Source organism: Hipposideros armiger, unplaced genomic scaffold, assembly GCF_001890085.2.
Source record: "Hipposideros armiger isolate ML-2016 unplaced genomic scaffold, ASM189008v1 scaffold_9, whole genome shotgun sequence".
Taxonomy (NCBI): Eukaryota; Metazoa; Chordata; class Mammalia; order Chiroptera; family Hipposideridae; genus Hipposideros; species Hipposideros armiger.
The window spans coordinates 6,252,941-6,279,722 of record NW_017731359.1 but is presented as its reverse complement, the minus strand read 5'-3'; the positions used below and the strand labels follow the sequence as shown (position 1 = coordinate 6,279,722).

The 26,782-nt window shown below is 42.7% G+C and overlaps 1 long non-coding RNA gene across 4 annotated transcripts in view; it reads right to left on the bottom strand.

The window, feature by feature from the left end:
* LOC109390260 (uncharacterized) overlaps positions 1 to 26,782 on the bottom strand; it is a 473,964-nt gene that overhangs the window by 432,690 nt on the left and 14,492 nt on the right. For all 4 annotated transcript variants that reach the window (XR_002125534.1, XR_002125535.1, XR_002125536.1 and 1 more), the window contains exon 2: positions 25,983 to 26,129. This is a non-coding gene — a long non-coding RNA (uncharacterized LOC109390260). The remainder of the gene's footprint in view (positions 1 to 25,982; positions 26,130 to 26,782) is intronic.

Sequence of the window (26,782 nt, the reverse complement as noted above, 5' to 3'; positions counted from 1 at the left end):
CTGTTGATGGAGCTCGCAGCCTGAGCTCTGCCCAGAAACTGGACAATTATCCTGGAGAACATCAGCAAGGGAGGTAACAAAGACAGGATACAAAACTGAGAATCCTCAGGCCAGCAAAACAGGAATAGGCTCCAGAGGACTGTTTTCCAGAATGGGGTGGGTGCTATGATGGGCTTGCTGTGACCACCTCGGGGCCATGGCACATGGGTGAATGACCGAGTTGGCAGGAGAGCCCACAGCTCACAGGCAGTAAAGCCCCTAGCTCATCTTCTGACCTGCAATGAGAGCCCAATACACAGCAGTTTGTGACAGGCGCAGCACTGAATGTCTACAGAGGTGCACCCACCAACATACAAGCTAGGGGCTTTGCATGTATAATCGCACTTAACCCTCACAGTGCTAAACAGGAGGCTAACTACACTGACCCACGGGTACATGTGGACCTCAGGTTGATGAAATAACATCCAGGCAACAGAGTCTGGATCCAGGCACTTGTTCATGACCCCGCCATGGCCTAGGGCCTTTGGTCTCCCAACACTTAGGTTCTGCCTTATGGTCTACTGCCTCCTTTGCCCTGATGACAGTGGAATGGCTTCTTACATCTGACCCTGAGGACCTTTAGGACATAAGACTCCCTGCTCCTCAGGCTCACACCTACTTATCCCAGCTATGGTTTAAGAATTCAGCTTTCCTGATTGCCTGGAGTCCCAGCCCAGCCATCCTGCTCATGAGGACATGAGGTCTAAGAAACCACATTTCCTCCGGCCCATCCAAGCAGGCTAAGCAAAGCTCTGGGAGACTTCACTGCTTAAGTCAACTGGCAAAGCCTCTGCTGAGGCCTTCACCGTACAGAAGTCAAATCCAAACAAAGATAGGGTATGGGCAAGAAGAAAAGGGTAAAGCTTCCCTTATAAGCTTTGCTCCCTGGCCAGGTGGGGGGCAGTTGACAGTGCTCAGAACAGATAAGCTAAGATTCTGGTGTGATCCAAGGTCATCCTGAAGGCAGTCAGCAGCAATGACACACAAAAGGAATCCAATGTAGAAGGACTAGATTAGAAAAACAAAACCATCAGTCTTCCTAGAGGACAGTCTTCACAGAAAACCTAAGATGAATCTCCCATTATTAGAATCAATAGAAAAGCAAGCAAAATCATTGCACATGAGAGCAATATACACAACTTAATTATATTTATTTTAATGTCAAGTATGTATAAATAAAATTTTAAAAGACAGCATTTATAATAGCAACAAAATGCATAAAGGGCCTAAGAGACTCTAACAAAAGATGCTCAAGAACTTTGTGGAAGAGATTAGAAAGGTTTACTGAGAAACACTGAAGAAGAGCAAAATATATAAAGAAATAGACCAATTTCTTTGGCAGAAAGATTCAATATCATAAAAATATCAAGTTGAGGAGAATTGGCATATATATTCTATGTAATTCTAATAAAAATTCCCAACAAGGTTTTCTGTGGATCTTGACAAGTTGATTTATAAATAAATAAATAAATAGATTATATATATATATATATATATATATATATATATATATACACACACACACACATATATATATATAAAACTTTCAGCTTGCTCAAAAGAAGACAAATGTATATTGAAACTACATTGGGATACTAATTATCATCCAAAATTTTTCAAAAAATATATGAGGAAAAAAGTATTTTCATATACTGTTGGTAAGAACTCAAAATGGCCTGAATGCCCTGGAGGGGAAATCTTACAGAAGTAAGATGATGAAGTTAAATAAAAGCCATGCCATCACAAATTTAAGCAGCCCTGATGGATCTTTAATGCACGTGCATGCATGTATGGGTCCATGTACGCATGTGTGTATTCCCTAGCTCTATCCACTGAAATAGTCCAGACACAATGTCTAAGCCAATTGCTTAGTCATTAGTGAGGGCTCCTTACACCCAGACTGCAGTTTTTCTAAATAGCATTTTGCACTAATAGGAACCAGGACTTCTTGGACAAATGGCTAATTCCAGGTCTGTGGTAAAAAACGTCCATGATGAGGCTGGAACACTTTGTAATTTCAGATTTCAAAGACACTAACAAAACTACTGGGTCGTATAAAAAGATTGCAGGATAACTTGAAGACTCCCAGTAGCCATAGATGGGGCCATTTGGACATCAATGAGGATAATGACTACAGTGGATTAAAACACATAGATCTAATCCATGAAGTCATAATGGTATTTTAAAAAACATATTTGTTGCCTTTGGAGGATGCTCATCAAGCCATTATTTTGAAAACTGGTAAATAAAGGCATCACTGACAGTGCTCAGTGCAGATAACTGACTCTGGTATGATCCAATCTGTCCTGTTTGTCTCTATAAAGTGTACCTCAAGGTCATTAGTAGTTAATGAGGAGGGGGTTCATCTTTATAAAATAGCTCCAGCTAATAAGTAGGAAGGCATGCTGCCATTTTGTAATTCCAAGTGAATTAATGAATCTAGGCCATAATGATCAATGAGTGCTATTAACACAAAAGAGAGAATGACAAAATATCCTGTGTCTCCTCATGGACGTGCAATACCACCACCTATGAAGTAGTCTTGCCTCTCCCTCTCCCCAAAATGAACTTAAATCAGATCAAGTCTCAAACTATCTATTTACAAGAAATACAGAGAGTCAAGGAACATGTTAAATGACACTATGATGATATAATACAAAGCCCAGACCATGATAAACTCTTGGGATGAACTTCACTTGAATCCTGACTCAAATAGTTTATACATTTATGAAAAAGTTTGACAATTTTGCTTTGTTAACTAGATACATGAGGTCATTAAGTGTTAGATGTGGTAACAGTATCATGCATATTTTAAAGAGTCCTTAAATACATACACAGGAACAAAAATTGCCAAGACACCACAGAAGTCAAAGGTAGGGGAACTTGCCCACCAGTCATCAAGACTTATTTATTAACTTAGTGGATAATGTGATATTGGTGCAGGACAGGCAAATTGACTAATGGATCAATAGGAAGTAATATTGTGTGTTTGTGTTTGTGTGTGTGTGTGTGTGTGTGTGTGTGTGTGCATACCTTTTTTGAAGGAGCTAATTTCTCAGGTAAATAGGAGATAGTAGGACTAATCAATAACTGATGCTGGAACAACTGAATTGATTATCCACATGGAAAATAAACCATTTGAAAAAAGAAGATAGATCATTTAAACTACACTAAAATTAAAAACTTCTGTTCAAGACATAGCTGAAAGTGGGAAGATGGCTCAAACTGGGAATGACATTTGCCACATGTAGACAAGACCAAATGATTAGAATCCAGAATAAAGATTTAACTGCTAAAATCACTGAGAAATAGCCACACAATCCAATTCAAAACTATGAAAAAGACTTGAACAGGTATTCTCAAAAGAGGAAACTAGAACAGCTAATAAACTTTTGAAAAGCTATCTCATTATGTGATCAAGAGAATTTAAATTGAAATGGTAGAATATATTTCCATACCCAATTAAAGAAGCTGACAATACAATGTGCCAGTGAAGATGTACAGTAATGAAGCATCTTACACACGACCAGGGAGAGTGGAAATTAACTCCAGCAACTTGGCATCAATGACTAGAGTTTAGTTTCAGTTTTACATAGGGCCCGGTAATTCTATTCTTAGGTACACACCATATGTGTACCCACATATACTTACAAGAATGTTTATAGAACATTTTTCTAGAAAAGACCCCCAAATAGTCATTAATAAGAAAGTGGAGAAATAAACTGTGACACGGTCACACAATGGGATAGTATGCGGCAGTGAAAATTAATAAAGGTCAAATACCCAGGTCATCATGAATCAACTTCACAAACCTAATGGTAAGGAAAAAAAAAAAGTCACATAAGAATACTTAGAGCATGATACAATTTTTATAGTGTTAAATCAAAAAAAAATCCCTACAGTAATATATTGTTAGGGGTATATACGTATATGATAACATCCTAAAGAAAAGGGGTGAATAATACATAAAAAAATCCAGAAAAGCGATTACATACGTGCGAGAGAGGGAGGGCTTCAGCTCTCGTAATATTGGTCTTGTTATATTTTTTAAATCAAGTTTTAGGTTCACAGATGTTTGTTTTATTACATTTCACACCTTACAGATTTAACATATTGGTTTTCGAAGCTAAGAAATGGTCTAGTTTAAACGGTATGGCAGACTCACTTAGGACAGACATGGGTCTGGTTTCTGCATAGAGGAGACAGACGGGGCTCTGGGAGGAGGTAAAGATGGTGTACCAGGGCTGACTGCACAGCTGGAAGGGCCAGCATAACACATGAATCCTGCCGAGGCAAAGACACTCCCAGTGATGCGAGGTTAAGGAGGAGAATGTTTCCTGGGCTAGAACAAATACCTGAGGTTAAGCTTCCATTCGTCCCTAAAACACTGCACCATCTTTGAAAAGGAAACAACCAAATCTCTGCTCCTGGCAGCCACATCCTGTTCACAGCTGGGGGACCTATTTCAGATTTATGAGACATGTCTGCCTTCATACACCCTCCACCCTACCTGAGTCAAAGCTTGGTGCCTCCAGGTGCACAAGTCCCAGGGGAATGCCGGAGAGTCTTCCAGTCATCCAATTGCATCAATATCTTTGACAATCCAACCCGAGCACTTGGCTGGGCAGCAGTGAGGCTATGAGATTAGCAAAAGAAAGTCCACCCTTTATCACACCTGCTGAGAAGGGAGAAGGAGCTCACGTGGAGTATGGCAGCCACCCCCACTTGCGAAGGTCCTATCCATGCAGTTAGGCGGCTGAAGACTGGTATTACTGCTCTCTGGGGACAGAGAGCCAGAGAGGCTCAGGACTCACAATCACAGGGACAGCTTCGGGCTGTTCCTACTGAAAACAGGAGGAACAAGCAAAAGTTAGGAAACCCCAGAACCACACGCAGCCCCAGCCTGATTCCTCGGGCAGGAGAAAAGCACTCCCCGAGCAGAGCAAACCGACCAGCCCAAGAGAAGAGGCCTAAGATACTGAAATCCGTGTGGGGTAGGAGGAGAGAGGCAAAGAAATTGCCAGGTCACGGCTCGTGTCTAGACAGCAAAGCCCCAGCTAATCGGCTGTGCCCTACCACAGTAATATCCCTGATCAGCAACTTGACATTTCTCTCAACATGTGTGTGGACTGTCAAGAACCGCCAAGCCTTTGAGGAAAGTCTCTAGGAGCAATGTCAACAGACATAATAATGAAACTAAAACACAGATACGAGAAGAAAAACTGCTGCAAGTTTTAATATCCTTGGAGAGGTAAGAAATATTATATCCATAAAGCAGAAATTGTACTTTGGGGTTTTTTTAGAAAAAAAACTATAAAAATAAATAAATAGACCAAAAAGATAGAAAATGAAGGTGGAAAAGTAAAAAAAATTAGAGAATCACTGCAGGAAATCAGTATTTGAATGCTGGAAGTGCTAGAAAGTAAAAATAGAGAAGAGAAAGTTATGGAAGAGATGAAAGAATGCCCCCGAAGGTCATGCATTTCCAGACTGAAACAATCCATTGAGAGCTCAGCTCCAGGGACAGCAAACCAATCACTACAAAGGCAAAATGATCTGAAATATCACACCACCTCCAGGGAGAGAGGGAAAATACTGAAAGCTTCCAGGAAGAAAAAGCAGGTCACAGACAAAAGATGAGTAATTAAAGTGTCATCAACAGCAAGCGTGGAACTTAGTAGTTAATTCAAAATTGTGAGCAAAAAATATACAGTAGCCACTCTTATCTGTGGGGAACACATTCCAAGACCTACAGTGGATGCCTGAAACCACAGAGAGTACCAAACCCTGTATACGCTACTGTTTTTTCATACATAGCTTTACACTTGAAGGAAGCACTTTATGCTTCTCTTTGGCATATTTGAATTGCCAGCATCACTACTTTTGCACTTTGGGGTCATTATAAAGCAAAATAAGGGTGACTTGAACACAAGCACTGTGATAACCTCAACAGTCAATCTGATAAATGAACCAGCTACTAGGTGACTAACGGATGGACGGGGAGTATATACAGTGTGGATACACTAGACAAAGGGATGATTGACATCCCGGGCAGGAGAGAGTGGGAAGGCGTGAGATTTCATCACACTACTCAAAATGGTGCGCAATTTAAAACATTAATTGTTCATTTCTGGAATTTCCCATTTAATATTTTCAGACCACAGTTTACCTCAGGTAATTGAAACTGTGGAAAGTAAAACAGAGATAAGGGGGGAACTACAGTATATATATGTATGTATGTATATGTGCGTGTGTGTGTGTTTGTGTGTCTTCACATGTGTGTTTGTAGGCTAGAGTTCTACGTCCAGCTAATTATCCATCCACTGTTCAAGTAGGAAAAAAGATCTTCCTAAACTTGCCAAGTCTTTCAAAGTTTATCATCCATGCACTTTGAAAGGAAGCCATCTATCCAAAGAGGCAGAAGGTGAAATCAAAGAACCTAAGACGGAGCACCGGAGATGGGGAATCTTCCAGGCTGATAGGAAGGAAGGCCCAGGAAGAGAACAGAGCAGCCAGCCTGGAGAGCAGCTCTGCAGACTGAGCCTCAGGGCAGCCGCTCCAGGTGTGTGGTTTGCTCACTTTCCATTTGCCCATCCCCTTCTGGAGGGCATGCATTGTTGGGAAATCTTCTCATCCCGTACAGATGCATTTTATTTTTGTGAACAAGTCACGTCGGGTCCAAACTGCTGGTGAGTTGGGGAGATTCTGATCGTGGTTCTGACCCTGACAAGACACAGGGTTTGGGCAAGCTGCTTCTACTCTTTGGGCCTCAGTGTCCTCATCTGTGAAACAGAGATGCTTGGCGCGACCTCTTTGAAGGCCCTTCCATCTGAAATTGCAACTGTATGTCCCTTCTTGGGGAAGCTGATTAGGAGAAGCAATGCACCTATCAGTGCACAAATTTGGATAAACTATTTTTGAGGTTGTCTTGAGATGAGAAATCATTCCATATCTCCACACACAGATGTTTCAAGGAATGGGCCAATGCCTAAAGAAACCAGGCATGGACTTTCTTTCAAGATGGTGACTGAGAGGCACCAAATCTGTGACCGTGTTTTCAGTAAAGGTAGATTCATTCGTACTCAGAACCAGAACTTGACAGTGACAGCTAGAAGGAGGCACTGTCCCATTTTAGCTTTAAAAAATCATGTGACACACACGGCTCACACAGCCAACGAGGGAGGAGCCACCCATGCCAGGAAGACCAGGACCCCTGCTGCCACCCTAGTTCCATCAACAACACTCATTCTGGACAATGTTCCCACCCTTTGATCCTCATTTCAAAAAATGAAGGTGGTTTCTGTGGCATCATCATGAACCACTTAGTGTCACAAATCAGAAATGATGCTCGGAGGCCTGTTGGGAGTTACGCCAGTTTGGGGGCGAGGGTGGATAATTAAGGAAGTCAGGGTGAATTCAGCTTTCTGCGACTAGGCACAAACATCTTTTCACGAACAGCGACATCATGTTAGCTTATGTTTTGCCAAAAAAGAAAGGCAAGGCCAATCGTAGGGGTTTTCAGCCTGGCAGCCTGGTAAAACACATCTGGCAACTACGCCAAATATTTAAGAGTCATTAAAACCCCAAACTCCCCGTGCCAAGAACTTCTCTCCTTTGTTACTCAAGTGCAGAGCAGTTATGGAAAATGCTTTCCATATGGCTTGTGCTGCTGCGTTCCTATTTACTTCATCAAACCACTGCTTTGAAAGAGCTTTTTGATGTCAAAGATGCGTTAAGATTTTATAGACTTGCCCAATCCAGCTTTTTAAAGATTCTCCCTTTGAACCTGAAACGCTTGCTGAGAGTAAACAGAACTGAAACCACAAGGGGTCAAGGGCTTTGTTGGAAACAGAGACCCCAGGCTGATCAAGGGCTTTCAAAGGTTTGGGGCAAACATGCCTTTCCAGCCGCTTGCCAAAAATGCTCCATTCAAGCTCATGTTTCCCACGTAAGTTACATTAAAATAAATGTTTTAATGTATTCATACTTTATTAATAATGTAACACCCTCACCCACCACCTCCCACCAAGAATCAGGGACGCAAGACAGTCACGCGCTTAAAATATGCACAGCACTTTAGAAAGTTGGCAAATGTATCTTTAAGCCATCAACTGAAATCCTTTCCAGCATAGAGAGAAAAAGCAAACAGACACAGACCTTGGAAAAGCACTCAGGGCCAGAGTCAACAGGCCCTCCAGGACACCACAAGTAGGAGGACATTCAAGGATAGCTCTCATTTTATAGATGGGAAACTGAGGACCAGATCGCAGAGCCAACCAATAACAGGGCCAGAAGTAAAGCCCACATGCTCCCAAATCAGTGCCCCCGTTTCCTCCACACTGCCTTTACCTTTCTCCATCACTGTCTCTTCCTTGGCAGCCTCTTTCCTGTTCCCCCACACCCTCTTCTCCCCATTATATTCCTTCCCCACCAAGCAGCCAGGGTGACTTCTGTAAAACTGAAATCAGGCAGATCACTTCTCTGCTCAGAACCCCTCAGCATTCCCTGATTCTCCAGCCTTCCACCATGCCTACTTGCCCAGCACAGCTGCCCCTGCTAACCTGCAGACCGTTGCCAGGTATCAATAATCCCCTACTTACTCTGTTCCACCCACACTACTGCCTTCCAGCTCCTTGAGCCCACAAAGCTCGTTTCTGCCCCAGGACCTTTGCATTTCCAGTTCCTTCTGTCAAAGGTGCTCTTCCAGTCTCTGCACAGCTCATCTTTCAGCTCTCAACTTGAGCTGAACAGGAAAGAGAGCTCTTTCCTGGTTATTCAATGTAAAGGGCCCCCATGGTCTTCACTAACTCCTGTCTCTGCACATTTATCTGAACCTGACACTAGACCGTGAGCTTCATAAAGCCATGAAGCTAGCTCCCTCTCTCTCCTCTCTCTCTTCCCACTCCCTCCCTCTCCCCCCACCACCTTCTCCTTACCCCATTCAGCACCCTGCCTTCTTAAAACTGCCTTCACTCACCCCCATCTGTTCTTGGCCCTTCAGTTACTCTGAGATCTCAATGTCTCCCAAAAGCTCAGAATGAAATGCCATCAGAGGTAGTCTTGAAATTTAAATGGGATCCAAAAATTCAAAATCCCAGTAACTTTTAGTGGTGGAAACTGACACGGCCATGTGATGGGGCAGCTGCAGGGCGCTGGGCCATGGGCTGCAGAGGCTGGAGTCTTTCCCGCTGAGATCCCAGGTCCTTGCCTTCCCCCATCTCAGGGAACTCAGGCTGGTTAAAATGGCTTCTGATGGCAAGTCCCTCACCACAGCATGAGCTGGCTCCTTCATTTCCCATGTATCTTTCTTGAAGTTCACATAGATATTTTTTATTTGTATTTATGTGTTGAGTAAACTAACAGACTTGAGATAAAATGTATGTGAAGTGCAGTGATTATGCTCATACAGTCACTCCCTCTCTCTTTGCCAGGAAGTCCTGATGTAGGTAGATGAATATTTGGGGCCAAAAGCTTGTAAAAAAGGTCAGAAATCTACAGAGCAAACATTCATTCCTTCAGTAATTCCACCAACACTTTCTGAGAACTTAATATGTTCCAGATATTTTACCGGGAACCCCGTGGTGAACAAGACCAGCGTGGCAGACGAAGACAGACATTAGGCAAATTGTCACCCAAGTGCTTACTTAGGGTTTATCTGTCCCTAAGGTTACGTGATGTGAGAACACATTACAGGGAACCTGTTCTAAGCTGGTGAGTTGGCAAAGTCCTTCTTAGGGAAGCGGCGCTGAGGGGAGGTCTGAGGCTGGGACACAAGTCAGGGTAGTTGGATGAGCACCGGCCAGGGCCAGGAGGACCAGCCTCCAAGCCCAGCTCTGCACCAGCCAGTTGTGTGATTCTGTGCACACCCCGCTGCCCTCTCTGTTGTACCCCGTTAGGTTTCAAATCCTTCTATCCACTTCTCCTGTTCCTCCCTCCCACCACCGCCTTCCCCAATTCAATTCTGTTGCTCTTTGCCTTGAGTTGGTATTCCAACCACCCCCACTCAGCGTCCCCGGCCCCTGATTCTTCTACTCTCTATTCCATATCCTCTCCCTGAGCATCGTTCCAGGCCTTTGGGGGCTAGCAGGTGCTGGGCAGATGCAAAGGAACACATCCATTTAAAGAAAGACCTTACAGAAAGGCTCAACCTGGTGCCACGATGACCCAGTGCGAAGGGGACAGTGGAGCAGAAAGAGGCTGAGGTGGGTGGGAGCTCCAGCCAAATGTGATGGTGAGAGGGCTGGAGAGGCACGGCGGGGATGAGCCGACACCACCACCAGGCTCTGTGTGGCATCAAGGCCCCCTGTACCCCTCTGTTCTCATAAGTGGGTGCAGCCTGTTCCTCAGGCTCCATCAGGACCCGTATCTGAGTTTAAATTTAAGTGAACAGAGAGCAGCACATTCAAAAAGGCTTGAGTGCCAGCTCAAACATTCCTCTAGGAATGATTTTGGCAGGAGATCTGTTCTGAATCCTTGGTATGCTGAGGGTAAAAAAGGGAAAGAAATAAGATAAGTTTCTCTGAAAGGAGCTCTGACCTCCTCCCCCCAGGCCTCAGAAACAGAATCTGTCTTTAAGCCTGGATGCTCTGGTAAAAAAAAGTTTGTAAATAATTTAGCACCCCAAGTAGTAGATTCTAAATGGCCAACAGCCTGCTGAGAGGAAGGCCATGGAGGCTCCAAGGAAAACAGGGCTCCAGACTGTGAGTCTGACAGGAGGAGGGACCATGACTGCAGGCCAGCACCGGACCTCTCGCGCCTGCATGTCCCTGGACCACGGCAGGCACTCACGAGTTATTCAAGTGAATCAGTACCTAAGGGAAGAAACAAATGAGCAAATGATTTATCCTTGGGACAGACAGACACAGACACACACACACACACACACACACACACACCAACCACAACATATGACCATAGTCATGGTCCACTAGTGCCACCTCTGTCCCCTCCCCTCCCACCAGTCACTTACAGGTAAAGGAAATCGCTTCCCAGACCCTGGGCTTCTGAGAACATATGCTAGAAAGCATCTTGTATTAGTCAATTACAAAGGAAAGACAAAACTCAAAAACAAAAAGTAAGTGGGGCCGGGAAGTAACTTGTTGAGTAACATGCCCAGGCTCCCTCATCCCTCAGCTTCCCTCTGCCCATCAGCCCCATGGCCTCTGGCTTCCCATGACTCCACCTGCCTAGAAGGGAATGGCTGCATCCAGAGTCTTTACTTAACATCCCAGAGGCAGAAAAGAAGACCTCTTACTTCTCCAGTACATATAAGACCTAGGGAAGAAACCGATTGGCTGGTTTGGGTCATGTGCCCACCCCTCGGCCCAAGCTTTTGTGGCCAGGGGACGAGTACTCTGATTAGTTAGGCTTGGATCAGCCGTGAGAACCTATGGCCAGAGGAGCTGGTTCTGTAACTGACATTCCCACGAGAACTGAATAGAATGGGCCAATAGGTGTGCCTCCCAAAGGAAAAAGTCTTCTGCCATCACTATCATCATCAGGGGCAGGAAGAAGAAGAAGAGAAGGGGGATGGGGGGAGGAGGAGGAAGAGGAAGAAGAGGAGGAGGAGGAGGAAGAGGAGGAGGAAGAGGAGGAGGAAGAGGAGGAGGAAGAGGAGGAGGAAGAGGAGGACAGAAGGCATGCCCCCCACCCATGCATACTCTCCCTGCTCATGGAATCCTTCATTATTGCTATAGACACTTGGATGAAAGAATAAAGGGACAATCATTCCCTAGCGTCTTAGATAAAATATGTTTCCAACTGTCCTCTCTCTAGCAGGGAGGCCAAATGCCACAGCACAAATGTAGGCTTTGGAGTCAGATCCAAGTTCAAATCTTGGCCTCCCAACATGATACAATCTTGGGCAGGTTGCTTAAACCCCATGAGCTCCATTTCCTCATCTGCAAAGCAAGCAACAAGACCCAACACATAATATGTACTGAGGATTAAATGAGAAAAGTATGTGAAAGGCTTGGCATACATTCTCTGACCCAACGACGTCAATAAACATTTGCTCAATGCACGAATTAATTAATTTGAACTTCCCAGGTCAGAAGGACCTGGCTAGATTGTCCTACTTCCATGTCTCAGGAACAGAATGAGTTTTTCCTTTCTAGTAAAAATAGATGGTGGCACAGTTTAAAGTTCTAGGACAGGAAAAGTCCAATTGGCCAAGTGTAGGTCTTAGAGGCTGTAACTGTCCCCATTTTATGGAGTAAAAAAAAAACACAAAAAAAACCTGAATCTCACAAGGAAAAAAAAGTAATCCTCCAAAAAGAAATCAGAGTTCTCTGACCAAAAGGAGGGGAGGTAAATGATAGAATGGGGGCCTATTCGGAACCATGGTTAAGCTACTAGGAATTGGCTAATTATTGTTCTCCAATACACCAGTAGAATGACAAAATTGTCTTTCACCTGCATGGAGAGTACACCTCCTCCAGAAATCTTTTGACCTGAGCCTCACCTTAGCACTCTAGGAGGAGGAACCGTGCATGATTCGCTCCTTCTACAGATGGAAATAAGGTCAGAAAGTTAAAGTCATTCAATTATGGCCACATAAGCATCAAATGGTCAAAGCCGAGTCAAATTTGGCTGTCAGAGAAGAGAGAGAACTGAAATGGCCATGGCACTCTCTTTTAATTATATATTGAAGCAAGCTGTCAGTTTTAATACAAGCATGGACTCTGAGCACAGGAGTGATCTTGAAGGTCAGTAGACACACCTCCTGTCCAACTTGGAAAACTTGCGTCAACCTCCCTGAGGTGTGGAGTAGGGGCAGAACCCGAATTAGAGACACAGCCCGCAACCATCCCCCGTCCATGGCACAAAGCACCAAATGGAACAGCAAGTTAAATACACCAACCCAGGTGTAATTCTTGAAAATGGAATATTACTGATCTACAATATGCCTAACAAATGCATCTGTCATGGAGGTGCTTCTCAGTTCAGGATCTTGGGATCTGTTTTGGACTATCATATGTGGAAGGGATGTGACTACTCATCACCTCCTACACCTTCTGAAAGACTGATTCTCTCTCTCTCTCTCTCTCTCTCTCTCTCTCTCTCTCTCTCTCTCTCTCNCTCTCCCTCTCTCCCTCCCTCCCTCCCTCCCTCAAAAGTGTTCTAATCTCAGCAATCATTATCCAGATTAGAACACTTTTAAGAGTCAAGGGGGATGTTACTAATAATTATGCCAAGACCACAGATAAAAACCAGAACTGTCTTGGGCAAACCAAGATTGTCACCCTAGTTAGAAGGAAAGATTGAAAAATCAGTCAGTCACACAAAGCAAATACCAAGTGTTTAATGTCTTAAGAGCTCAAAATATCTTCCCTCTTTAGCAGTCTTTTTTGACCTCAATTTTTTGCATGATTCTTTGACAGAAATTGTTCAGGGAAAAGTGCAAACACACGTATATTCTGAGTGAAGGTTTTACATGATGGCTAATTTAGTTAAAATGGCCTTAAAACATTGTCTTTGGATAATCTAACTTGGCTACACAACAACAGCACAGTGGGAGGCTAATGGAGATTTAGCAACCTGCGGCTAATTGTAATTTCTTTTGGTTTCCTTTCTAAATCATTTTCTTTCTTGTCTTTGAATCCCTGTCTCCATTTATGTCAGGTTTGATCCAGTCACAGCTCCATCCCAGCTTTCTCTGATGCCAAGAAGGGTCCACGTGGAGAGCACAGCAGTGCAATAAGGACATAGCCCAGACTGTGAAACCTGTCACCCATCCAGATCAAAAAGAGCCTGTTGATACAGAATCCTACAAAAGAGGTTCTTACCTGGCAAGGATTTAGAATAGCCATGTATAACACTAGGAAGGCTGACCTTCTGACTTTCTCCCCCTGATTTTTAGCAAGAAACCCTTTCAATCTACAGGTCGTTCTACCCCCAAACTCCCTTCCACTGATGGACACAATTCTATTTCTTCCCCAAAACATCTTTACCTGTGATGATGGGGGGGGGGGAGAGGAGACCTCAAGAAAATGAGCTCAGTGACATTGTGGCTGCTTCCTCAAAGGGCGAGTTTAGAGATTTAACAGATTCCAGGCACTGGGAATGGTACTCCCTCCAGAGAGGGCCAAGTGGAACCACATCAACTATTGCTGCTCAGAATTTGGATCCTCCTAAATTCTTAGTTGTAGGGAGGAAAGGTTCATTTAAATAAGGATATCTGAAAGCCTTGACTTAAGATTTTTCTGGAATCGGTGGATCTTCCCAAAGTTTTCTGTAAGAAGTCTATTAGTTAGATGAACCCTAGAAACGGATATTTGGAGTAGGACCACAGAGAATAGCTGAGGAGTTTGGGAGGTAGGCATGAAGATTGGAAACAAGTAAAAAGCCAACAAGGAAAAGAGACTAGTGAGCATATAAGAACAAATTTATGAAAAGTCTCTGCCATTTTGAAGGAGCATAAACAATTTTTGAGGTATCTGGAACACTGGGTAATGGCAGAAGATGGGATGGAAGACCAAAGAATCATATAGTTTATTGATTTAAACCTGTGCTGCCTAGAGCCCCTGGATTCCAACAGACATGGTTCTGGGTTCCCGCAGGTGGGAGTGAGAGTGCATGTGAGGACAAAGGGGCTTTGGAAAGGGCTCTGATGCCCCAGCGCCACTTCATTCCACTACACATCTCAACTCCAGGTAAGATTGCCTCTGAGTAAGAGTCAATTGCTAAAAGATTTGGTGACCCAAGATTCTAATCTAATACCTGACAGACCTAAACCAGGGAATGAGTGGACTTGCCAAGGTCAAACACAAAAGTAGTAACACAACTAAAATAGCAATCATATCTCCTGGCTCTGGTCCAGTACTTTTTCCATTACACAATTTGATGTGAGGAGCTTTCTAGAATGAAATGAGAAAGTGAAAGAGACCAAAAAAATAGAACCTTAGTTTTTCCCATTGTTGGCCAAGAGAACTCTGTTCCCAAACATCACACACACACACACACACACACACACACACACACACACACCTCACCTTGGAACCCTGCCACATTAAATCCAGGGTTCAGTGGTGCCCAATACATGTGTCTTATAGGCAGTGTGGGCAAAGAATCATTTTGACCTGTTTAATCAACATGAGATGGGGAAAATATTAATGGTTATTTTTACAACACCCCACTTCCTTCCTGGGCCTCCAAAGATAGATATCCACAACAGAACCCTCAATTTTGCTGAGTAGGGTGACGAATATCAATTGGTAAAGATAAAAAAATTCCTAAATTGCTTGAAATCTGGAGTCCGCAAATTACAGCCCATGGACCAAACCTGGTCCACTTCCCGCTTTTGTAAACAAAGTCTTATTGGAAACCAGCCACATCCATTCACTTCTTTATTGTCTATGGCTGCTTTCAAGGTACAAGGACAGAGTTAAGTAGTTATAACAGAGAACATATATCCCACAAAGCCAAAAACATTTGCTATTTGGCCCTTTATAGAAAAAGTTTGATGATCCAGTCTCTAAATAAAGGTCTATGGAAAGAAGAAAAGCCCAGGAAAGAGAAGAAAGCTGGAGAAACGCAGCCTGAGAGGGGGAAACGAAGAATGGTAGTTGATGGACCGAGAGGGAAATTGAGGTAGGGCGACCTGGCAGCTGCCATGAAGAGAAACACTGGAAAATGAGATGTCTACGATGGATTCTTAGAGTTTTGCTCTGTAATGTGCATACATTATATTCCTTTAGTCCCCCTGAGAAGAAGGTTTCAGTTAAAAAAAGTGGCATTATTTTTCAAAGCTTTCAGAATATATTTGTGATTTTTACTGATGTCAAGTTCCCTGCGATTTGCCTACAGAGAGAAGGTGGATGGATGTAGGGACAACCTAAGGAGGACCAATTACATCTGGGTAAAAAAGAAATGAAAAACAACAAACACCTGACAGTAAATACAAGGAAACTGAGACTTGACCCTCTTTCTCCGTTTACAATGCTGCTCCAGCCTGGCCATGAGGTGGCTGTAGATGAGAAAAGAATCCATGGTGGGCTCAGTGCTGTAATAACGGTGACTAACATTTGAGCACTGGATATGTTTTCAGATACTTCCTGTTTATCGCCTCATTGAACCTTGAAGAGAACCCTAGCAGAACTCACTATTAGCCCCATTTTACAGATTGGAAACTGAGGCTCAGAGAAGGCAAGTAGTCGCTGACAGTGTCAAACTGGAGATGTAAACCTGACTCCAGAGAACACTTATGGTTTTGCCTCCTTCCCCATTTTCAGAGGGTTCAAGGCCACAATTTACCCAGAGATGCTAGCCAGAGCCCACCCTGTTGTCAAAGCCTAACAAGCCCCACACGCCACCTCCTAAGATGTCCTGAGGCCTTGGAGGGGAGGGCATCCCAGCCCTGTTTTTCACCATCTAAACCTCACGTCTTTCCTCTCTCCTTTTCCAGGGAACCCCTCTGTTTTCTTCACCACGCCCATGCTCTCCTCCCAAGGACTCCTTCAATTCCTGTTCCTTCTCCATGGCATTATTTTCATGTATTCGCTCCCCAGAACGTAAGACTGCTTACAAAGACACATACAATATAGCACAATCACAAAAACATTAGGAATCGAGGAAAGTATGCTTCTAAAGCAACACAGCATTGGCATTGATAAAACAAAGCGTCCCATAAGGTCTTATGTACTCATTAATGATTAAAGTCTTACTAATCATTAGTAAGAGGTGGATCAAGCACACAGTTTGAGTTTCCTAGCAGCCAGCACAAAGACGAAATCTACGTCCACAGCACTGAAGCAAGGGGGCTTGTCGTCGTTTTTCTTTTTTCCCAGGAGAGGCACAATTATTCCTCATTCTTAAACAAGAAAGTCCATTCTCCGAAGAGTCCTTCTTAAAAGGACACCATAATATGCAGTGAACATGATCTTCGGCAATATTTTAGAGTAAATCCTCTGCAAATTCTCACCAGGCCCTTCCTTATATGTCAACATGTTATGCAATATTTATTCAACATGTGACAGCTCCTGAGTGCCTACTATGAGCCTGGCACTGTGCCTAATATCGGGAGCATACTGATGAACAAGACAGGCACTGCCCCTGCTGCCATGAGGCAGACGGGGGTACAATTAGGGGGCATCAAACCAAACAGCCAGTAAAAGCATTCAACCCGGGGTGGTGGCGGGGGGGGGCGGGGGGAGTATAAATGTCACTCTCTGGGTAGGCAGCTTCCGGAGATCTAATGACATTGTATATGACACAAAGTCACTCGGCTAAACCCGGCTTGCAGCCTCAGGTTTTAGGTTGCTAGTGTGTACAAAGATGTCTGCATATATACACTAAGATACAGACACACAGACAATGTGATCTATATTAAAAACCTGTCCCTCACCCCATTGCCTTTCACCAAGCCTTCCCGAAACATTTACCAGCCTGCTGGCCCCTGCAGGGTTCTAAGCACCGACTTAGAGGGATGGATGGACTATATCCTTCAAGCAAGTCCCTATCAGAATACAGTATATTCTTGATCATGTTAGAGGAAAAACTTTTTCTGAAGAGTAAAATTGTTCTTCAGCCCTTGGAACAGATACGAGGGGCCAGAAAATCCCTAGTGGAGAATTTTCTCAAGGGAAAAAAAAAATCATCTCAGGAATTTCAAGGTTAAAAAAAAAAAGGAGGGGACCAGTCCTCAGTCATCTTGCTTTAGATCTAAGACTTTGACTTTCCTCAATTCTCAGGGAGATCAGATGAAATTCGTTCTGGCAGGCAGACCCCAGAAATTCCACAAGTGTCTGCAATGCCAAGGGATGGACATTTTATCAAATGAACAATACCCTGAAGACTTCAGACATCTCAGCTTGCGATCTGTCCATTCATTACTTGGAAAAGAGGAGGGAGAAAGCTGGAAGCTGAGAACCTACCATATTTCCCCATGTATAAGACGCACCCTTTTTTGAAAAATTTGGGGTCTAAAAACTGGGTGCGTCTTATACAGTGGTTGTAGATTTCAAACGCCATAGATGGAACTGAGGACGAGGCAATATATGAAGACAGAGACTCGTCATGAGACATAGATGAGGACAAGCTAATGGTTGGGAGCTTTGACAGTGATGAGGAGTTGTATGAATTTCATGATGAATAAAACTTGAGTTCAATAACTTTATGTAATACATTTTTTTTTCCAAATTTCGGGCCCCGAAATTAAGGTGCGTCTTATACATGGGGAGATACGGTATATCTGAGAAGAGATAAAAGTTCAAAGTAATCCCATGGGAAGAGACCTAACTTTACAGTCAGCCAGAGAATGTGAGAGAAGGAAACTTGACAAAAACACCTCACAAAGAACACACATTCATAATGTGCTTCCACAGGAAGTGATGTGCACTCCCATTCATGGATCTGCTGTAAGGCCCTAGGACAGCTAGAGCGTTTGTGAAAGGTGCACTACAGTTTGAACTACACTGTAATGCCAAGTGCTTGCAGCGTCTAACTGTGCGTCAGCATGCTTGGCCCTAAGAGCAAATAGGATGTACATTTCACTTCTCACCACACCCAAATAAAATATTTATCAAAAAAGAAAGGAAAACTTGGGAGCGTTTACAATGGCAAATTCTGCTCCTGATGCGGTCAGAGTCCAGTGTGAGCACCATACTTGCAGACGAGAAGAGTCAGGCCACTTCAGTGGTCACCATCCCCCACCTCCCCGGGATACAAAAAGAGGAAAGGGGGGCAGAGGGAGAACAATTAACAGAGCCCCAGCTTTGTGCCAGATGCTGTTTCATTTGTTATCAATGCTAATAACAAATTACCCCAAAACTAGCAGCTTAACGCATTTAAGCGTGACCTCACTAGGTGCTTCTGGCTTAGGGTCTCTCACAGGCTGCAACTGAGGTATTGGCAGGGTCTGCAGTCATTGCAAGGCTCCACTGGGGGACGATCTGGTTCTAAGTTCACTACCATGGCCTCTGGCAAGCCTCCAGTGCTCTCTGGCTGTCCGCTGGAAACATCAGTTTCTTGTCACATGGGCCTCTTCATAGGGCAGCTCATAACATGGCAGCTGGCTTCCCTCAGAGCCAGCGAGTAAGAGAGCATAAGAAGGTGCCTGAGATGGAAGCCACAGTCTTTTTGTAACCTAATCTTGGAAGTGACGGCCCATATTCTGTTCATTATTCTTTTGCCATATTCTTTTCATTAGAAGCAAATTACTAAGTCTGGCCCATATTCAAGAAGAACAGATCACACAAGGCACAAACAGCAGAAAATGGGGGTTTAGGGAGCCATCTTACAGGCTCCCAACCACACGAGGCCAGAGTTCTTACATGTGTTTTTTTGAAAACACACAAAACATTGTGGAAATATGCTTTTCCTAATTCTGAAGCCTTTGTAGGTGAGGCCATGGTTGTTCTTGAGTAAACTTAAGGACAACCTTATGCTTTGAGGCCGAGCCAGGATTCAAAGTGAAGAACCGTACACTTCCTGCAACAGCCCACACTGGGAAGCAGAAAACTAGAAAGGGCATTTTCTTATACTCTCTTCCTTAGCAGCTTCTCCCTCATCTTGAGAGAAAACCAGTATTTTGAAAGGGCAAATTAATGGCTAGTGTGGCACAAGTTTCCCATAGATTTGTTTGTTTTGTTTGCTACAGAATTTCTTCTAAGATATTTTTCACGGAACTCTAATAAAATAAATATTTAAAAGCTTATCTGCTCTAAGCCAAACGGGGGTGGGCAGGTGGAATGGGGTGAAGATGGGACAGGTCTCTATCTGCTCAGCCTCCCTCTCTCACTCTTAGAGGCCTGAGACTCTAAAAAGTTGGTTTGAAAACATATGAGTACAGTGGAAATGACAGTAAAATCTATACATGCAAAGCTTTAGAGTCACAAAATCATCACCTACCAGCTGAGAGGTGCTAGGCAAATCACTTCTCTGATCTCAGATTCCCTTTTCTCTCTGGAATAGTGGAATAATAGTAATTTCTGCTCTACAAGGGAGGATAAAAATCCCAGAGAGAGCCCTGGCTATGTGCTAGTTAATGCTAATTAACAAATGCTAGTTTATATTTTTAGACTAAAGAATTATTAAATACCAAGATATTATTAGGCTAGTCTTCTAGAAAGAGGGGGGAAAAGCAATTGCCTCAGAGACCAGATAAGATTGATGCTGTGAAACAAAAAAATCATGAAAAGAATATTAAATCCTACACATAATGAGTGGAATGTTTGCTTTCTACCCATGACTCAAGAAGTAGGAAATCTGGGGCCGGCCGAGTGGTTCAGTTGGTTAAGAGTTGGTTTGGGAGCATGGGCTCTGAGCAGCAGGGCTGCTGGTTTGGATCCCACATGGGCCAGTGATGCTGTGCCCTCTACAGCTAAGATGGTGAACAACAGCTCGACCTGGAGCTGGGCTGCTGTGAGTGGCTGGCAACAGTGTAGGCTGCAGTGGGGCTGCAGTGGGCTGCCGTGAGCTACTGTGAGCAGCCAGCGGCCAGCAGCCGGTGAGAGCTGCCGTGAGCTACCGTTAGCTGTCATGAGCAGCCATCCAATGGCCGGCAACCGACTGCCTCAGCCAGGAAGAGCGCAATGATCATAATATCAACATGGGTCAGTGAAGTGACGCCCTCCACAACTAGACTGAATAACAAAAGGACAGCAACTTGTTTGTTCCCCTTCCCCAATTCCCCAATGCTGTTCCCTCCCCCAATTCCCCAATGAAATCTTTAAAAAAAAAAAAAGAAGTAAAAAATCTAAACAGCCATATATAAAGAAAGTGAATCTGTAACGAAATATCTTCCCACAAAGAAAACTCCAGGCCTAGATTGTTTTATCCTAGTGAGTTTTATCAGGCATTTAAGGAAGATATGCCAATCCTAAACAAAAATTTTCAAAAAACTGGAGGAGAGGAACATAATTCCAGCCTCATTGTATGAGGCTAACATAAATCTGATGCCATAACCAAATAAAAAGATCACAAGGAAAGAAACTATAGGCCAATATACCTCATGAACAAATATCATTCAAGAAAAGTTCTTATAAAAAAATCCTTACACAATAATAGTAAATCAAATCCAAAAACACATTACAAAATACAATATAATATGACCAAGTGGATTTGTCACAGGAATGCATGGTTGGTTAACATTCAAATATCAATTAAATTTGTCACATTAATAGAATAAGGGGTTGGGGGACTACGATAATCTCAACAGGTGCTGAAAGTTTTCACAAATCATGATTTAGAGGAAAAAACTCTCACGAAGTAGGAACAGAGGAAACGTCCTTAAACCTAATAAATATTATTTTTGAGAAGCTTACAATTAACGTTATACTTAATGCTTTCCCACTCAGATCACAAAAAAGGCTGGGATGTCCACTCTCACCACTGCTATTCGACATTATACTAGAGACTCTAGGCAGTTTAATAAAAGAAATAGAAATGAAAGGCATATAGAATTGACTTAAAGAAATAAAACTTCCTTGCAGACAACATAAGAGTATACAAAGAAAATTCTAAATAATCTAAAAATCAACAAAAACTACAGAGCTAAAAAGGGAATTTATCAATGTCATAGTTTACCTAGACCGAAACATAAAATTTGAAACCATGAAACGTCTAGGAAAAAAACAGAATATTTTTGTGAAGTTGAGCTACATAAAATTTCTTAGATGGGATATAAATCAGCAACCATAAAAAATTTAAGAGTTGGGGGCCGGCCAAGTGGCGCGTTGGTTAAGAACTGGCTTTGGACGCCAGAGGGCCCCGGTTCGGATCCCACATATGAGAGCCTGTGACACTGCCCTCTACAGCTAAGATGATGAACAACAGCTCGACCTTGAGCTGGGCTGCTGTGGGTCACCGGCAACGGCGTAGGCTGCAGGCCCCTGCTGCAGTGGGCTGCCATAAGCTACCGTGTGTAGCCAGCAGCCAGCGTGAGCAGCCAGCAGCCGCAGTGAGTGGCCGTCCAGAGACCGGCGACTGATCTGCCTCACCCGGGAAGAGCGCAATGATGGTGCCAACTTGGGCCAGTGAAGCAACATCCTCCACNCTCCACAACTAGACTGAAGAACAAAACGACAGCAACTTGTCTGTTCCCCTTCCCCTGAATCCCCAGCGCTGTTCCCCTTCCCCAACTCCCCAATAAAAAAATCTTAAAAAAAAAAAATTGAAGAGTTGGACTTTATCAAAATGCTTTAAAAAAAGATTTCTGTCTATCAAAAGACTGTTAAGAAAATGAATTAGCAAGCCAGAAATTAAGGAAAATATTCATAACAAATACCTGGCAAATAATACGAATATATATATGTATAATATATATATTTCATATGCACACTTACATATATCTGTATAATAGATATAAATATATAACATTATATTAGATAACATATGTAATATAATATACATATATCTATATAACTTCTACAACTAAATAAAACTTCTACAGCTAAATAAAAAAAACAACCCAATAAATAATGGGCAAAAGATCTGAACAGATATTTCACAAAAGACATATGCATACAAAAATTTACTCAACATTTAGTCACCAAGGAATAGCAAATGAAAACAAGAAGATACCATAACATACCCAAGCTTTTGTAAAGATGTAGAACACCCAGAACTTCTACACAGTGCTGGTGGAATTATAAAATATTATAACCACTCTGGAAAGAGTTCTAGCAGTTTCTTGAAAAGTTGAATGTATATTTAGCTTACAACCAGCAATTCCACTCTAAGATATTTACCTAAGAAAAATGAAAGCACATATCCACAAAACATCTTTTACAAACTTATACGTAGCAGTTTCATTCATAACAGCCAAAAACTGGTGGCCATTCAGACATCCACCAAGAGGTGAAAGGCTGAACAAACTGTGGGGTGCTCATACAATGGAATAATATTCAGCAATAGAAATGAACAGCCAAAATGAACAAAGCAAAAGTATTAAGCTGAGAGCAAAGCCTTCACACAAAAGTACACACTGCTTGATTCCACGTACAGGAAGTTCTAGAACAGGTAAAAACTAATCTTCAGTGATAGAAATCAGGATGGTAGGTATTTCTGGGAGGGCAGGATAGGAAGGGCACCATGAAGCTTTCTGGAGTTATTAAAATGCTTTGATAACAGCGTGGCTTCTATGGGCATATGTTTGTCAAAACTCATTGAGCCGTATCCTTAAGGTCTGTGCATTTCACTATATTTAAAGCTCAATTTTATGAAATCTTAGGTCTTAATTGTAGAAATTGATAAGATGATTTTAAAATAGAAATGCAGAGAACCTAGGAAAGCCAAATACTCTTGAAAAAAGAGTAAGATAATAAGGACTTACACTGCCAGATTTCAACACTTAACTATAAAGCCATGGTAATCAAGACATTGTGGTATTGGTAACAAAAGACACATTGATCAGTGGAAGAGTCCAGAAAGATCCACACTTATATAACCCATTGATTTTTTTTTTCAGTCAAGAAGCCTAAGAAATTCAATGGGAGAAAGAAAAGTTCTTTCAATAAATAGTACTACAACAAGTAGCTATCTATAAGGGGAAGAAGTGAGCTTCAACTACACACAAAAATTAATTCAACACAGATCACACATATCAGTATAAAAGCTTATAACAATAAAACTGCCAGAAGAAACCACAGTAGAATATCAGAAATGAGAAAGCATTAATCATTAGGGGAAATGTTGATACACTATAGAAAGGCACACTTGAAACCGATGTAATTTTATTAACCATTGTCACCAATAAATTACATTAGAAAAAAAATTTTTTTTAATTATGTAAAGACACCATTAAGAAAAAAAAAGTCAGGCAAAGACTAGGTGAAAATACTCACAAAACATGTATCGGATAACCCTTTGGATTTAAAATATACATATAGAACTCCTCAAACCTCAATCATAAAAAGACAACCCAATTTTTAAAATAAGTAAAAAGACAAACAGGCAGTTCACAAAAGAATACATGTGAATGGCCAATACACATATGGAAAAAGGGCTCAACACCTTTAGTCATCAGGAAAATGAAAATTAAAACAAAAATGAGATACAATTACACACATGCTATAATGTCTGACATTTAAAAGACTGACCAGGGCCGGCCGAGTGGCGCATTGGTTAAGAGCAGCAGGGCTGCTGGTTTGGATCCCACATGGGCCAGTGATGCTGTGCCCTCTACAGCTAAGATGGTGAACAACAGCTCGACCTGGAGCTGGGCTGCTGTGAGTCGCTGGCGACGGCGTAGGCTGCAGCCCCTGTGGCAGTGGGTTGCCATGGGCTACCGTGTGTAGCCAGCAGCCAGTGTGAGTGGCCAGCAGTCGCCATGAGCGGCCGTCCAGAAGCCGGTGACTGATCTGCCTCGCCCGGGAAGAGCGCAATGATGGTGCCAACTTGGGCCAGTGAAGCAACATCCTCCACAACTAGACTGAAGAACAAAAAGGACAGCAACTTTTCTGTTCCCTTTCTCCCAATTCCCCAATAAAAATCTTTAAAAAAAAAAAAAAAAAGTCTGACCACACCAAATGCAGGTAAAGATGAGGAGCAATGGGAACTCTCAGACAGGAATACCAGGAGTGCAAAATGGATCACCGCTTTGGAAATCTGTCTAGCAGTTTCTCATAAAGATAAACATTCACCTACCCTATCACCCAGCAATTCTACTTCCATATAGTTACCTGAGAGAAATGAAAACATGGCACAGTAAGACCTGTACAAGAATATTCGTATCAGCTATATTCATAATAACCAAAACCTAGAAATGACCCAACGTCCTTCAACAAGTAAATGATAAACAATTAAGTTATAATCATACAACAGAGTGTTACTCAGCAATAAAGAGGAATGAATAACTGATATATGCAACACCATGAATGAGCCTCAAAGATATTATGCTGGGGGAAAAAAAAACAAATACAAAAGAATACATCCTGCACAATTCGATTTATATGCAGTTCTAGAACAGGCAAAATTAATCTCTGTTGAAAGAAATCAGAGCAGTGCTTTCCTGAGGGCTGGGGGGAAGGAGGCGGCAGGACGGACTAGAAGGATCAGGAGGAATGTTTTGGGGTGATGGAAATGTTTTCCATCTTGACAGAGGTGTCAATTACATGGCCATATGCATTTGCAAAAACTCTTTAAACTGTACTCTTAAGATCTGTGCATTTTACTGTATCGTAATTAGATGTCGATTTAAAAAATAAGGAGCTAACATTTTTTAAAAGAGAAGAAATGGGGAAAAGTCATGTACAAGAGCCCGAGAAAATATCAGCACTCAGTGAAGTAGTGATTAATAACAGGTGGGCATCAATGAAAGGCACCAAATCATGGTGAAATAAAATGGGTTTTTGCTAACGATGATTCACTTTTTCAATGTTATCTATGATTGCTCCTTCCCTCTCCTTCCTTTTTAGACATGCTCGCTTGCAGAAACACACTAATTTTCTAGTAAGTTTACAACACTGTTGTTAAGTAGGTACAGTTTGTTGGTCAAACCACAAAGCCATAATCTGTCCTTACCACCTACCAGGCAGGACCTGTCACCTACCTGAGGCTCAGGTAGCCAAGAACAGGTAGGCCAATGCCTGACTGCTCAGCTGGCAGATGTAACACGAAACAACAAACACACCCACAGCATAGACCATACTCTGCTTCACCCTGAGCCCTTCTGCTCTTTATCTCAACAAGTTGGGCCTTTTGAATGCTTGGGGCTCCAGTTTTCCTGAAACTATCTTCAGAGACAACGAAGAAGCTTTCATCGACTTACTTGGTGGATGGCAAATCTAAGCGTTCAAAAACTAAATAACTAGAAAGTTAGTTTGAGTGCAGGGAATAAACCATTTTTCTCAGTGGTAAGATCGGTGGTCTCATCTTTCCCCAAGGCCCCCTTTTCTTGGGCCTGGAAATTATCAAAGCAGGGTCACAAAAAGAGCATTTAGTGAGGCGGCTCAAATCAGAGATAAAACTAACCATTTTTGCATAGTAACTCCCAAAAAACTTACCACGGAGAGGCCCGTATTTACAGGCGGAGAATGACTGGTCTCCGAGACACTGCCTTAGTGGGATTTGAACCCACACCCCTCACTGCTCTTTTATTCAGGGTGAAGCCAGTTGATTGAACACCACTGGTCATCAGAAGCGGTTGAGTCCTAGAGTAACAAGTGAGAGCATTAAAAGGCATAACGAGAGAACTAAGTGAGCTTCACAGTCCAGATTTTCTCACAGCAACTACAAGAGGATCATCCCAGGAGTTTACCTTCAAACACCCACAGCTGTCTGGGGCGCTGAGGCAAGTTAAGTAGAGTGGATGAGTCCCACCTGAATCCTTCCCACCCGCATCCAGCTGGAGAGTGTAGACCCCTTACCACCCAAAGTGTGGCCATGAGTCAGCAGCAGCAGCATGACCTGGAAGCTTGTAAGAAATATGGACTCTCGGATCCCACGTCAGGCCTACTGAATCAGAGTATGCATTTTTACAAAACCCAATGTGATTCATATGCACACTGAAATTTGAGAAACACCAGGGGAAGTTTGTTTTTATTTAACAAACACACACTTACATATAGTACTTATTATGTGCCAGGCACTGTTCTACGTGTTTTACAAACATTAATAGATTTAGTTCTCATAGCCACCTTCTGAATGTAGGTATTGTTGTCCCCTCCATTTCAATGAAGAAAAATATGGGGCACAGAGAAGTTAAGTGACTCGCCCAAGGTCACACAGGTAGTAAGTGGCAGAGCTGGGATTAAAACCCTAGAAGCCTACCTCCAGTGTCCATGCTCTTAACCACTTCATTACA